Here is a 14,608-nt window from a genome sequence, read left to right on the forward strand (position 1 = left end):
TCTGGCATTCCGCATGAGCTGGTACAGCCTAGCGGTTGCATTATTGTATGCATTTCACTGCACACCCATTGCAAAGGCTTTTCAGAATTAAGGTCCTTAAGGAGCATTTATTTAAAATTTCACAGAGCGGTCGTATAGTTTAAGGCCAGAAGGCCTTTAGATCATAGTCTGACCTTCTGGTATCAAAGATCATTAAATTCCACCCAGATATCCCTGTGTTCAGCTCAATAACTTCAGTTAAATTAAAGCATTTTAGCTCTCAGGTGACTAAGCTGTCATGAGCCACAGGCAGAAAAAAGGAGAGATCAAGGTGCCACCAATGCCCAAGGGCCCTGCAGTGGCAGGGGTTTGCTCAGGTGAGACATTTCTTTAGCTGTTTCTTTCTTTGATCCTTTTCCCACACACTGCAATTGTTACCAATATTTATATGTGCTGCAGTAGCATCTAGGAACCATAATGAGGGATCAGGTTCCCACTGTGCAAGGTGCTGTACACACATATAAAGAAAAGATGGTCCATGCCCCAAACAGTTTGCAATCCAAATGACCATGACCTCTCAGTTTCCTAGTCCCCGAATGTGGGGCAAAGACTCAACATCGGAGACAAAAGATCCTTCAGTTTAGCTTAATGTATTTTGGACTAGATCAAGGGCTTTCAAATTGCCTCATCCTGTGGACTATCTAGTAATGGAGAGACTTATGGATGATCATCTTTCCTCTTGAGACGGCGCAACACTCCAATGATAACCACAATGATTCCTTACATGAAAAAATAACGTTAAGAAAGAATGTATATATTTGTAGCTTCCTTTAATGCAGTGGTTGACAAACTTTTGTACTGGTGATTCCTTTCACAAAGCAAGCCTCTGAGTGTGATCCCCCCCTTATAAATTAAAAACACTTTCTTTATATTTAACACCATTATAAATGCTGGAAGCGAAGCGGGGTTTGCGGTGGAGGCAGGCAGCTCACGGCTCCCTATGGAATAACTTCACGACCCCATGAGGGGTCCCGACCCCCTGTTGGAGAACCCTTGCTTTAATGCAGTATGAGGCTTGCACTAAAAGGAGCAGAAGCACCTGGAAAAAAGGGGGGCCCAATAACGCATGACATGCCGGCAGTCCACAGAGCATCATTTGAGAACCACTGGGCTAGATTCAACCTGACTGACATGGGGAGGTGGACATTGTCCCATCTAGGCCTGCTGAACTCCAAAGGGGGATTTAGGCTCTGGAGAAGGCGTTTGGTGACAGTAGAGATTACCCCAGGGAAGGGTAGCTTTCCATCGGGAGCTGCTGAGGGGATGTCTCCCCGTCTTCTGCCTGTGCTCCCTCCCTGGCTAGCGTTGCCAATACTCTGGGCTGTGCTAGGCCCCTGCAGGCCCTCTAGTGAGGTTGTTGCTGCTTTGCCCCATTACAGCCTCATGTCGAGCTAATCTCCTTCCACCATGGGCCCTGCGACCCTGTTTGACATCAGAATAGGCGACTCGTGGGAGGACACAAAGGGGGGCACCAGCAAAAGGGAGGGCACATGATGTCTCCACGTGACCCCCCACATTACCCCCAACGTGACTCCTCCCCGCCCCCAGCCTGGGGCCCCCGCGTTCTTCCTGTTCCCTCCCCATCTCATGTTACCTGGGCGGGGGCTCTGTCCTCCAGCTGTGCTGGATACCGATTTCAGGCAAAAGGAGCAGAATGCCGGGCGACCCCATGCCAGCAGCTCCTCCGGCATAGCTGTACCATCCACAGCCCTGTCCTCCAGGCGGGGCAGAACAGACCCCAGGAAATGCAGCTGCGTGGAAGTGCTGGGGGCAGGGCTGGGGCAGTACCGGTACAGCCGTGTCGGAGGCGCTGCCAGCCCGGGGCGCTAGCTCCTGGGAGTGGCAGCCCCGTGTTCTGCTCCTTTGAACTGCTGCGGTTCCCTGCTGAATGTGCCTCCCCCAGGCGTCTGGGGAGGAGCATGTAGCCCTTGTTGCCCCTCCCAAGTGTTGCCTTTCCACAAGGATGCTCTGAAATCCTCCACATGTCTGGGGACATCCAAATTCTCTGAGATCCTTCCTGCCCTGCGAGCAAAGGAAGACAGAAGGCAGAAGGTTCTAGAAGTGAACCCCTGGCTAGGTAAGTGGTGGAGGGTTTGGGTGTTGTGGAACATTGGGTCCACTTTCTATGGGGAGAGGGACTGTATAGTTTGGATGGCCTCCCACCCCAGCAGAAGGGGAACCAATCTGTTCAGGGACAGGCTGGCTAGAGTAGTCAAGCGGGCATTAAACTAACAAAAGGGGAGAATAAAAAGAGGGAGGATATGAGGCCTCATTTAGCATAGAATCAAGATGCTTGAAACAAAATTAATCAAGGAATCAAAGGACATGAAGACAAGAAATTCTTTAACTGCCTGTACACCAGTGCTTGGAGCCTGGGTAACAAACAAGAGGAATTGGAATTGCTCATTTATGAGCATAAATTCAAGCTAGTTGGTATTACTGAAATCTGGTGGGACGAGTTGCATAACTGGAATGTTAAAATCAATGGTTATAACCTATTTAGGAAGGATTGAACAGGCAAAAGGAGGGGGGAATGGCACTCTGTGTCAACAATGGCATTACCTGTTTCTGAGTCACTGATAACTCAATAGACAATGATCGGGAATGCTTGTGGATCAATGTCCATAAAGTGTAAAATGGGATATTAGTGGGTGTCTGCTACGGACCACTAAATCCCACTGGGAAAGAGGCTCCTTATGATGTAGTGGGATATCTGTAACACAGTGCTATGGGTAATTTATCATCACTTTTCATCATGTATTTTGAGGGGAGGGGATGCTATAGACCTATCCCAATACTTCTCTTTGGAGGGCCTATGGAGCTTAGCATTTTCCCCACGATACGTCTGGTTGTCACGTGGAGGATCTCATTTGGGTTGGGACCCTCAGGACAAGGATGAGGCGGCACAAGCTCTAGTGGAGAGATGGGTGTGGTGCAGTGATTATGTCCTTGGTCTGTAAAGCATGCTACAACTTTCACTGCTTGGCTCAGAGAGAGAATCATCCAGGGTGAAATCCTGGCCCCCTTGAAGACTGTATAATATTAATATTATAGGCTGTATACCCTTAGATATAACAGTGCAGACAGATTGTTTGTCTCAAGGTTTGCCAGTTACCTTCGCATCCTTGTGGAACAGATTTAACTTGGGAAGTGATCAGCAATCAGGATTTCACGTAACTTCAGGTTGTTTGCATTTCTGCTTGCTGCGAAGTAGTTTCCTATTGCTCTTTCAGTATAAAAATTGTACCCTTCTCTCAATATATTTATGTTACTTGTGCTCTCTTATTTGACTTGTGCATTTCAGCCTCACAAAGAAGGATGGGAATACAAGTTTAAAGCCGAACCCATTAGCAGGAGCAGGGCCCTAAATGAGAGACAGTGATAAAATATATTGGGTGAGATTATAAAATCTGTTCATGAGTCTAAAATATATTTACAACAACTTAAACGATACCAATCACATAGTGGATTCCTGCATTTATTCAGGATTCTCCTGAACAAGGATGTATTTTGATAGTGAATAGCCAGCATGGTAGCTTGACATACATTATTTGACAATGTCCTAATATTAGAAATGTCTGGTCAACTATTATAAATGTTATAGAGATATTATGGAATCGAAACCACTGACCGCATCAAAATTATATTTGCCATCTGTTTTAATTAGGCTACAAAGTCTTTTAAATTGCCCTTGGTTGTGTACAGAGCTTGATCCTGAGAAGGTGGAAAATCGCCTATATCCCAATTTTAAAAGCTTGATACTATAAGATGGCAGAAATAGCTTCATATGAGCATCTCATTTACTGCATTTATGGGGAAAAAAGAAGAATTCCTCTTATAAGGGAGGAATTTCTCTCTCATATAAAGGAAATCACATATTTGCAAACAAGAAGGATATGAGATTGATAGGGAGACATCATGGGAAGGGGAATGGCGTGTGAGTAATTTTGTAGCATTGTTTTAAAACCAATAGACATAATATAAAATAATCAAAGCATATATTGTATTACTTGTGCTCTGATAAGTTGTTTGCTGTGCAGACAACATAGCGATGAGCATGGTATAAATGCCTAGATAGTCACAGTAACAAATGGCTGCATTTCATGCATTCAGATGTATTCTGCAATATTAGCTAAAATGGACAGAAGCCCAGCCATCATCATATACCAACATCTAAAGTAATCTCAGTGTAGCACTAACAAAACAAATAGTAACTGTAAGGCATGAGTAGTTTGGTTTTGCATTTAGTACATCTTGATTTGATAGTAACCATTTTAAAGTCTGGAAGAATTTTGCACTCACTAGCTGATTTTACAAGAAAGAGAAGCGCTTATCAGCAAAGGTTAATGTAGCTGTCAGTGCATGAGAACCCTATGGGTAGAAACAGTCTCATCTGGCTGTTTTTTAAAGGGCAACAAGCATCACTGTAAAAAAAGATTTTTTTCCATTTCTAGAAGCCTTTCACATGGTCCAAGTGAGTTGCATGATACATCACTGGTTGCTATTTGTAGTTACATTTACTGCATTGTCATGATTGTAAATGCTTTGTTTCTCCTTGATTGCACTTTTAAAATGTATAAACTGTTAGTGTCCAAACTGAATAACCCACATTTTACTTCAGTGTAAGAGAAATCTATCTATCTTTGGTACTTACCTGCCCCCTATTACCAGAGCATCTGAACACGTCATTATCTTTAATGTATTTATCCTCACAATGCCCTGTGTAGTAGGGGAGTGCTATTATCCATATTTTACAAATGGGACACTGAGGTGCAGAGAGGCTAAATGACTTGCCCAGGGTCCCAAAAGAAGTCTGGAGCACAACAGAGACTTGAATCCCAGGTCTCTGTAGTTTCAAACTAGCACCCTAACCTCTGGCCCATCCTTCCTTAGTAAACCAAAGCCAGAAGTTCATACGGTTACATGTGTAAATCAATCCCAAGTCTATGTACAACAATTCTGATAGAGAAAGGCTTGCCCACATCAGACTTTCTTCCTTTAAACCTTCCTTCCCTTGCTACCACCCATACAGCTCCAAGTCTTGCAGCAACAGCAAGAGACAGGTCAGCAGTGTTTTTACCACAATGTCATCTACAACTGCTATGCACAGAGTTAAATTGCACAGCCGTGAAAACACTGGTGTCTGCTCTACACTAGTGCTCCCACTATCAGTGCCACCAGTGGAGCTACATGATTGGAAGCAACTGTGGGAAATGTTAAAAAAAATAAAAGTGTTTGTAATGAAGGGGAATGCAGAGTGCCTGTTGCACTTTGGTAGTTCCCAGCTAGCCTGTCAAATGGCTGTTGGCCCTTTAAAAGGAGATGAGTCTCAGCCCCACCTGTGACACAGCCAACTCTCCTCCCCAGATTGGGAAAATGAGGGGCATGTGATGTGACTGACAGGTCATATGACTCATTCAGGCTTCCAGGGTAGATAGGAAGAGGCCTGGGGAGGAATAGGGGATGGTAGCAGCACCACCACCGCCTAACAAGAACAAGTGTGTTCCTGTAGGAGACCTGGTAGGGGAACTCTGTTTCCTTGTGGTGTGATCTGATCTCCGAGCTTGGAGGGATGCGGGAAGACTACATTCCAGCAAAAATGCTGTGGAGGAAGAACTATTAAAAAGATTTTGGTTTGAGTCTCATTTGTTTGGAAAGACTTTGTTGCCAGTCTGGGTGGAACGAGATGAGAATAACGGGAGGGCCACTTGAAACTGTGTAAGGACTTAATAAATCAGACTTCAGAAAGGGAATCTTGTTTTTTGAATACCCTGAACTGTGTGGCGTTCTTAAGGAGCCCTGGAGAGAAGGAAACTGAGATGGGGTGCTTTAGGACTGTCCCAGGCTATGAGGGGGTAACTCTGGAGGAGTTACATGGACAGCTGGCACACTTTAGAGCAACCCCAGGGCCAAGATAGGAGAAATGCTCCTTTGCAGCTCCCTGCCTCCAGCTGTGCTCAGCAGATATTGGGGTCAGTGGACAATGAGCTTGTAGAATGGCAAGATGGCTGAGGCTTAATCCTGATAAAACATAAGGAATGCTTATGGAATGAGGAAAGGAAATGGGGGGATTTAAAAAGCACATTAGTGCTTATCTGCATCTTTGGGTGTCTAGATACCTTTGGAAATCTGGTCCTTAGCCATTAACTTCAATGGGAGCTGGGTCAGGCCCTTAAACTAGCGTGGATTGTCTAGTTCTCCATGTTCCGTGTGGGGATTCTTAAATCAGCTGTTTTGTATCACTATAAGAAGGCATTGCAAATCTATGCCCAGAACTCCATGTGGCTCTGCTTGTAGCGTGCATAGTTGTCTTTGACAAGGCTGTAAGCCTGTTCAAAGTCAGTCAGTATTATGTTTTCAAACTAATTTTGCACTAGCTGTTACTATGAATAATGCTTGATAATCTTCCACAAGGGAAGGGACATGTTCACCAGGATTTACTGCATCCTTTGGATTCCTAGAGCCAAAAGCTCTCCTTGGCTGAGTGAAGGAGAACAAATGCCTGCTATTTATACAAAATTTGGTCCAGGAAGTGTGGAAGAAGTGGAGGAGGGCCTATAAAGGAGCATGCTACCCTGGCCCCCTTTGGATATTATGCCTCTCAAAAGAAACTGCAAATTTACATGTGCTCTTGGAAGTTAATGTTCTTTGCATGTTTCAGAACAACACTGTAGTGGGTTGGCAAACTAAAGGCCGTATAGCTACTAAATCAGTCATGCTGCCGGAACTGAGCAAACCCTGGAAGAAGCATAGATGTTCCAAGATCTGTCTAGTTGGATCAGGATTCCCTGTGGATCCTAGCACTGTGTATACATAAGAGGCTATGCCTCTTTGTGGGTCTGTTAACCCCTCCTTCCAAAGGAAAGAACACTCTGGAGTTGACCACGTGGACTTCTGTAAGTTCTTTTCTTCTCTTCCATGGGTTTGTCCCTGGAAGAGAAGCAACTGATCCCCATATATTTTCACTTATGAATTGCAGGCTGAAGGCTTCTTAGCTCTGAAAAAGGCCAGGAGATGGCATTCCACCCCCAGCAAAGCCAGAATCCAAGATTTGCAATCTTTCTCTTTGATTTGGAGCAGTTGCCATAACGCACTGCAGTAGGACCCTCCACTGCAATTAATTTGGGGAATTTTTTCAAGTTGTGGTTTTATTAACTATATTTTCCATTTTCAGCTAATGGAAAACATCTGAACAAGCTGCCTGCAGTTCCTTATGCTTATAGCAAAGGAGGAGTAATGGCAGCGCTGGTTGATACTTGTTTTATTCCATTTGAAAAAGTCTTGTTTTGTTTTGTTTTTTTAAACATACGCTTGACCGAAAAAAGGTGCCTTACTCACTGTTTAACTAGAGCTGTGGCTGAACTACACCCCTGGATGTGATCACACCAAAATTTGGCAAACATGTGTCACAGCTCTACCAGGGAGCATCAGTATCAGTGCTACGTCCATCAGTGATGGCCCTCGTGTACTCCATAGCTGAGTACTGTGCACCAGTGTTGGCCAGAAGTACCCACTCTCGACTTGTTGATGTCCAACTTAACCTTTGACAATGTGACTTCAACCCTGATGAAGCATGGAAAGCTGAATGGAATTCACAAGAAGTTACAAACAAACCGACCCGATGCAGAAGATCCCTGGCTTTGAGCGTCCGTGAAACTCAGGGCGACCTTAAACCGCATCAGCACAAACCATGGCAAATGCAGATACTTGCTGCACAAATGGAAAATTTAAAAACTTTCCAGTGTGCGACTGTGGTCACCCAGAACAGACCATGGAGCATATAACGATCCAATGCCCGATTCACAAATATGAAGGAGGCATCACAGTGATACACTCTGGCTACTCCTGATGCAATTATCTGGCTTAACCACCTAAGAGTAAAATTATAATTATTGCTCTACATCTACATCAGCCATACAAAGAAGAATTATAGAAGCTATGTGTTCTGGTAAATGAGCTTTTTCACCTTCCACCCTAAGGAGACACATAATGCATTATTCCTCTTACATAGTAAGGCATATCTTATTTTGTTGTAGATCATCGTTAGGCAGGAGAAGGCTTGTTTGCACAGTTCAGTGAGCATGTATTTTGGTCTATTTTGTGTTATAGAAAAACTTTATAGTTATACATAATTAGGCTTGAAAAGATTAGATTTTTATTGGTAAATGTCAGTAAACCTCAATTTCTCCCTCCACACACAAACCAACAAATATTTCCATTGACTAATAGAAATTTACAGATAGACAAAGCAAGAAAAATTGTGTTTGAGAACTTATTAGAGTTTGATTTAAGGAAAATTACTTTGTATATTTTGACAATATATTGAGAATTTGTATTTTTAAAGGTTAAAGCTTTAACTTTTTGCATCTTGTCTGTCACTAAGTAGCTATTGTGGCCCTCACCCTAACTTCCTGCAACGGTGAAAATTGAAATTGACATTATCCATCAAAATGACAAAAAAAATTTAATTTTGCCAAGGGTATGTAATGCAAAGCAGTCATACATTACATAAAATCACTAAATCACTTTTTAAAAGACTTTACACTTCAATCTCTTTATTTTTCACTTGCAAACACACTAACTAAAACCCCCACATGCTATGCAATAGACAACATAATTAATAGAGGGTTATGTATTATTCCATTCCTTTTAGCTGGGCGGGAATGCCACTCATTGTTTGTGAACATCTCCAAAGGTTTTTATCACTGTGTGAGCTGATAAGAGAATAACATTGTTATGTAGGCATTACCTGCAAGGAATATTATCCCCCACATGTGCTCCTCAGGCCTCATGTCTGGAAAATCCTCCTATGGAGGTGGCAATTTATGTGAAGCAAAAAGATACTGAATATCTGCAAAACTATGGTCTCTGTCCTGCCAGAACATATGCAGAAGCATAAGAATGGTGGGTACGAAAGTGGATCATCAGGCCACAAGCATGCACCAGGCAGGAATGTTGGATCCCTGCCGTGGTACACAGGAATACAATAGAGCTATACTGATTTACACCAGCTAGAAGTCTGTCCCGGTGTCTTGTACAAAAATTTACTGTGACACAGAGCACAGAAATATGCTACCAGAAGGGTTTTGCTAAAGCAGTTGACGCTGCATCAGAACAGAGTAGGAGACATGGCTGACACACAGCTCCACTAGCAATGAGCACTCTGGTCATAAACACAGCAGCAGTAAATAGCATTCTGCAGCATAATGAGCCATGTCAACATGCCTTGAGACATTGCTCTTTCACTGAACCCTCTGTCAGAGCACCTGTGCTGGATTTCGGGCCTACTGCCAAGATTTGGTCCTTGCTCTTTTTCCTTAAAAATCAAAATAGACATTAACATAAGGCTTTTTTTAACACCTACTTCTTATATAGCACTCTTAATCAGTAGCTCTGAAAGTGTTTCACAAGGGAGGTCAGTATCATTATCCCCATTTTATAGATGTAACAGTTTCTTCTCAAAGATACAAGATGCCATAAGAGCGTCAGTAGTGCATATTCCACCCTCTTCATTTAGGCCCTGAGTAAGCAATGTTCTTAAGCAGCTCCTTAACTTTAATGGGACTACTCCTGTGTTTAAAGTCAACAGGATTTCAGCTCCTGATTAAAGTTAAGTGCCTAAATGTGTTGCTGAATCAAGCCCAGGGTGATGCTTAAAGAAGAAGAAATCTGTTCATTGTAAGTGTTGCAAAACTGCCTTTCTAGCATCTTTTCAGGGACTTATTATGTCTTTCCAGTTGTTTATGTAGACTGCTAAAATCTAACCGGATCCCTGTGGTATGCTGGAATAAATTACCAACTTCTATGTTGGCAGATCACATTAGACTAAAATTAATCCTTTGCCTCATTCTCATTTGTGTGTTGTTTTTATAAAAATTGCCTTACCTCAGTAAACAAAGGAAACATAATGCTCAGGAAATAATGACAGACAGCAGGGGTTAGAAAGATCAAACATAGTGTGTTCAGGCAGGGCCTAATCTTCCACAAGCATTTGTGTCAACGTATTTAATTCCTGACTGTTATCTATTCTAGTGCTGGGGTTTACAGACTGGCTGCTAGTACTGGATAACTATCTACTGCAAAAGCTCATTTCTTTTTATCTAAAGCACACTTGAACACTGAGGTACCAAGCAAATTCAGATCCCATTCAGTTTTGAATGCTGTAAAAGCATTGTGAATGTGTGCCAATATTCCATCCATCTACTGAACTCTAAATTTTTTTCAACACTTTCAAAAGTGGCCACTTGGTTACAGCCACACAAAAGGCTACAGCAGGGCGCCAATAAAATCTAGGTATGTTGTCTCCAAGTCCTGTGGCTTATCTATTAGACCACATTTCCATTAAACCAAAATTGTCTTCATTTAAAAATAAATAATTCAGAACGGAGCTCTTCCCTAATCTAGGTTATGCCATTTTGTAATGCTAAACAAACACCCAAAATACTTACATTTGAAAATGAGCTGCTGATTATGCACTGCATTTCATTTTCGTTACAAGTTCGATATGTTGCATAGCGGCCATAATAAGCCACGTGCTGTCATAAATCTTGATACTATACAGTAAGCTTTGTTACTGCAATCCTTTCTTTGCATATTAAGCACTGTTATTATGATAATTTACATTACAACAGTAACTAATGTGTTTTTTAAAGAGCTATTAAAATCTGAAACACAAACCCAATTTTTAACCACAAAATGGAAAAAATGGATGGAAACCAGTTGTGCTTCCAAAACCTGGGACTGGATAATTGCATACCTAATTACCTATTTATACATGCAAATAGAAGGTTTTGCAGGTGCGATGGATGAGGTGGCATGTTTGTGTTTGCCTCTATTGGGGTCATGGATGAAAATTTGTCTTTATTCTAAGTTAAGACTACCACACATATGCATAGCTCTCATTGGCATTAGCAGTAGTTACACACGCATATGGAGAAGAAAAAAAATCTCCTATTAAATGCTATAGTGCATATGGTCTTCTGACAGGGTCTCTAAAACCAAGCAGTGATCTTATACTCCGTATGCACTATATAGCAGTACTTTTGTATCAAAGTGGGAGTTAAAAATAGCATGGCAGCTTATCTCCAAATTCTTTTGTTTTTAATGGGTTTTCTAGATTTTAATATTAACTTATCACACTGAAATGTGGATAATAGTATTTAACAGCAAAAATTATAATGCACCTTGGAGGCTTTATACAAACAATATGACATAAAATATGATGTACAAAAAATTGCCATCTAAATATTGTACTTAACCCAATCTCTGAAGTAAATATTTCCTAGTAATACATATCAAATGCCTATAGGTGGGAAGTGTGAGACTGGACCCTCTGGGTCAGAATCTTTTTCCCACAATGGTGGTGCAAAACTGCTGGGAAGCTGGTATAACTAGCTAACTTGGGATTCCCTTGCATAGGGGGAATCCCTGGGTAGCATACAGTGGGAACCTCACCCTTGGTGTAGTATCATCAGGGAAAAGAGCATGTCAAAGGTGCTATCCCTGGCTGTCAGAAAAGGCCCTTTGGACACAGATAGGCATGCTAAGTTAGAGCAGTCTTCAGGCAGGGTCCAGACCAAATCAGGATCCAGACCAGGGTCCCTGTATGTGGGAACCACAAACATATGGTGTAAAAGCCACCTTGTGCACCATCTCAACTGCATCTAGTGTTGCACAAAGCTAGGCCAGATCAGAGTCTGACCTTATAATACCAAAGAATGTAGAAGTTAGTTACAGTAAAAACACTAGCTGCATTGATCCTGAATTTTCTTGCTTCTAAATATGTCTCACTCTTAACATGGCCTGTAACAAGTCACATCAGTGCTAATTATTATTATTATATATTGTTCACTCTGAGTCTTCACTGACTACACCAAATGAAGCTGAAGTCATAATCTAAATAACTTCTTTCCAAATTACACTATTACTCTGATTTATTCTTTTTGTGACTGAAGATTTATATTATTAACAGAATAAAAAGCTCACCTTTACCAGTTTAAATAGTTGACCAAATAAATTATGCTGCAACAATGTACTTTAGAGAGTGGTTTAGAAAATGTTAAGGAAATATATTAACTTAAAGATCTGGAATCAAGATGGGCACTCACAATGGTCTGTTTAACTATGGTATCAGTTTGGCAGTCCTGATACAACTTTGCAGACAAGTGCCCTAATTTCCATTTAAAATTTTTATATTTCTTATCAATTTCAATCTAAAGCAACACAATACTGTTATAAGAAAAGGAGTACTTGTGCCACCTTAGAGACTAACAAATTTATTTGAGCATAAGCTTTCGTGAGATAAAGCTCACTTCATCGGATGCATTCAGTGGAAAATACAGTGGGGAGATTTATATACATAGAGAACATGAAACAATGGGTGTTACCATACACACTGTAACCACAGTGATCACTTAAGGTGAGCTATTACCAGCAGGAGAGCCGGGGGCTGGGGCGGTGGGGGGAACCTTTTGTAGTGATAATCAAGGAGGGCCATTTCTAGCAGTTGACAAGAACGTCTGAGGAACAGTGGGAGGTGGAGGGGTGGAATAAACAAGGGGAAATAGTTTTACTTTGTGTAATGACCCATCCACTCCCAGTCTCTATTCAAGCCTAAGTTAATTGTATCCAGTTTGCAAATTAATTCCAATTCAGCAGTCTCTCATTGGAGTCTGTTTTTGAAGTTTTTTTGTTGAAGAATTGCAACTTTTAGGTCTGTAATCGAGTGACCAAAGAGATTGAAGTGTTCTCTGACTGCTTTTTGACAGACACCTACAAAATCTCTATCAAGCATTCTTACAACTACAATACCTACCTGCTGAAGTGAAGAAACAGATTGACAGAGCCAGAAGAGTACCCAGAAGTCACCTACTACAGGACAGGCCCAACAAAGAAAATAAAAGAATGCCACTAGCCATCACCTTCAGCCCCCAACTAAAACCTCTCCAAGGATCTACAAGGATCATCATCAAGGATCTACAACCTATCCTGAAGGACGACCCATCACTCTCACAGATCTTGAGAGACAGGCCAGTCCTTGCTTACAGACAGCCTCCCAACCTGAAGCAAATACTCACCAACAACCACATACCACACAACAGAACCACTAACCCAGGAACCTATCCTTGCAACAAAGCCCGTTGACAACTGTGTCCACATATCTATTCAGGGGACACCATCATAGGGCCTAATCACATCAACCACACCATCAGAGGCTCATTCACCTGCACATCTACCAATGTGATATATGCCATCATGTGCCAGCAATGCCCCTCTGCCATGTACATTGGTCAAACGGGACAGTCTCTACGTAAAAGAATAAATGGACACAAATCAGACGTCAAGAATTATAACATTCAAAAAGCAGTTGGAGAACACTTCAATCTCTTTTGTCACTCGATTACAGACCTAAAAGTGGCAATTCTTCAACAAAAAAACCTCAAAAACAGATTCCAACGAGAGACTGCTGAAGTGGAATTAATTTGCAAACTGGATACAATTAACTTAGGCTTGAATAGAGACTGGGAGTGTATGGGTCATTACACAAAGTAAAACTATTTCCCCTTCTTTATTCCACCCCGCAACCCCCCACTGTTCCTCAGACTTGTCAACTGCTAGAAATGGCCCACCTTGATTATCACTACAAAAGGTCCCCCCCCCCCCGCCCAACCCCACGGCTCTCCTGCTGGTAATAGCTCACCTTAAGTGATCACTGTGGTTACAGTGTGTATGGTAACACCCATTGTTCCATGTTCTCTAGGTATATAAATCTCCCCACTGTATTTTCCACTGAATGCATCCGATGCAGTGACCTGTAGCTCACGAAAGCTTATGCTCAAATAAATTTGTTAGTCTCTAAGGTGCCACAAGTACTCCTTTTCTTTTTGCAAATACAGACTAACACGGCTGCTACTCTGAAACCTGACAATACTGTAATGTTTACGTTGTATGTGTATGTAGTTAGCAGGCTGCAGTACAACTAGAACCAGACTCAAGACTTCCCATCACTTTTCCAAAATGTTCATTATACTGTAAATACACATATATAATTAACCAATTTATTTGAGCATAAGCTTTCGTGAGCTACAGCTCACTTCATCGGATGCATGCTGTGGAAACTGCAGAAGACATTATATACACAGAGACCATGAAACAATACCTCCTCCCACCCCACTCTCCTGCTGGTAATAGCTTATCTAAAGTGATCACTCTCCTTACAATGTGTATGATAATCAAGTTGGGCCATTTCCAGCACAAATCCAGGTTTTTTCACCCCCCCCCCCTCCAAAAACCACACACACAAACTCACTCTCCTGCTGGTAATAGCTTATCCAAAGTGACCACTCTCCCTACAATGTGCATGATAATCAAGGTGGGCCATTTCCAGCATAAATCCAAGTTTAACCAGAACGTCAGGGGGAGGGTAGGAAAAAACAAGGGGAAATAGGCTACCTTGCATAATGACTTAGCCACTCCCAGTCTCTATTTAAGCCTAAATTAATAGTATCCAATTTGCAAATGAATTCCAATTCAGCAGTTTCTCGCTGGAGTCTGGATTTGAAGTTTTTCT

This window comes from Lepidochelys olivacea (genome assembly GCF_965140295.1).
Source record: "Lepidochelys olivacea isolate rLepOli2 genome assembly, chromosome: 6".
Taxonomy (NCBI): Eukaryota; Metazoa; Chordata; order Testudines; family Cheloniidae; genus Lepidochelys; species Lepidochelys olivacea.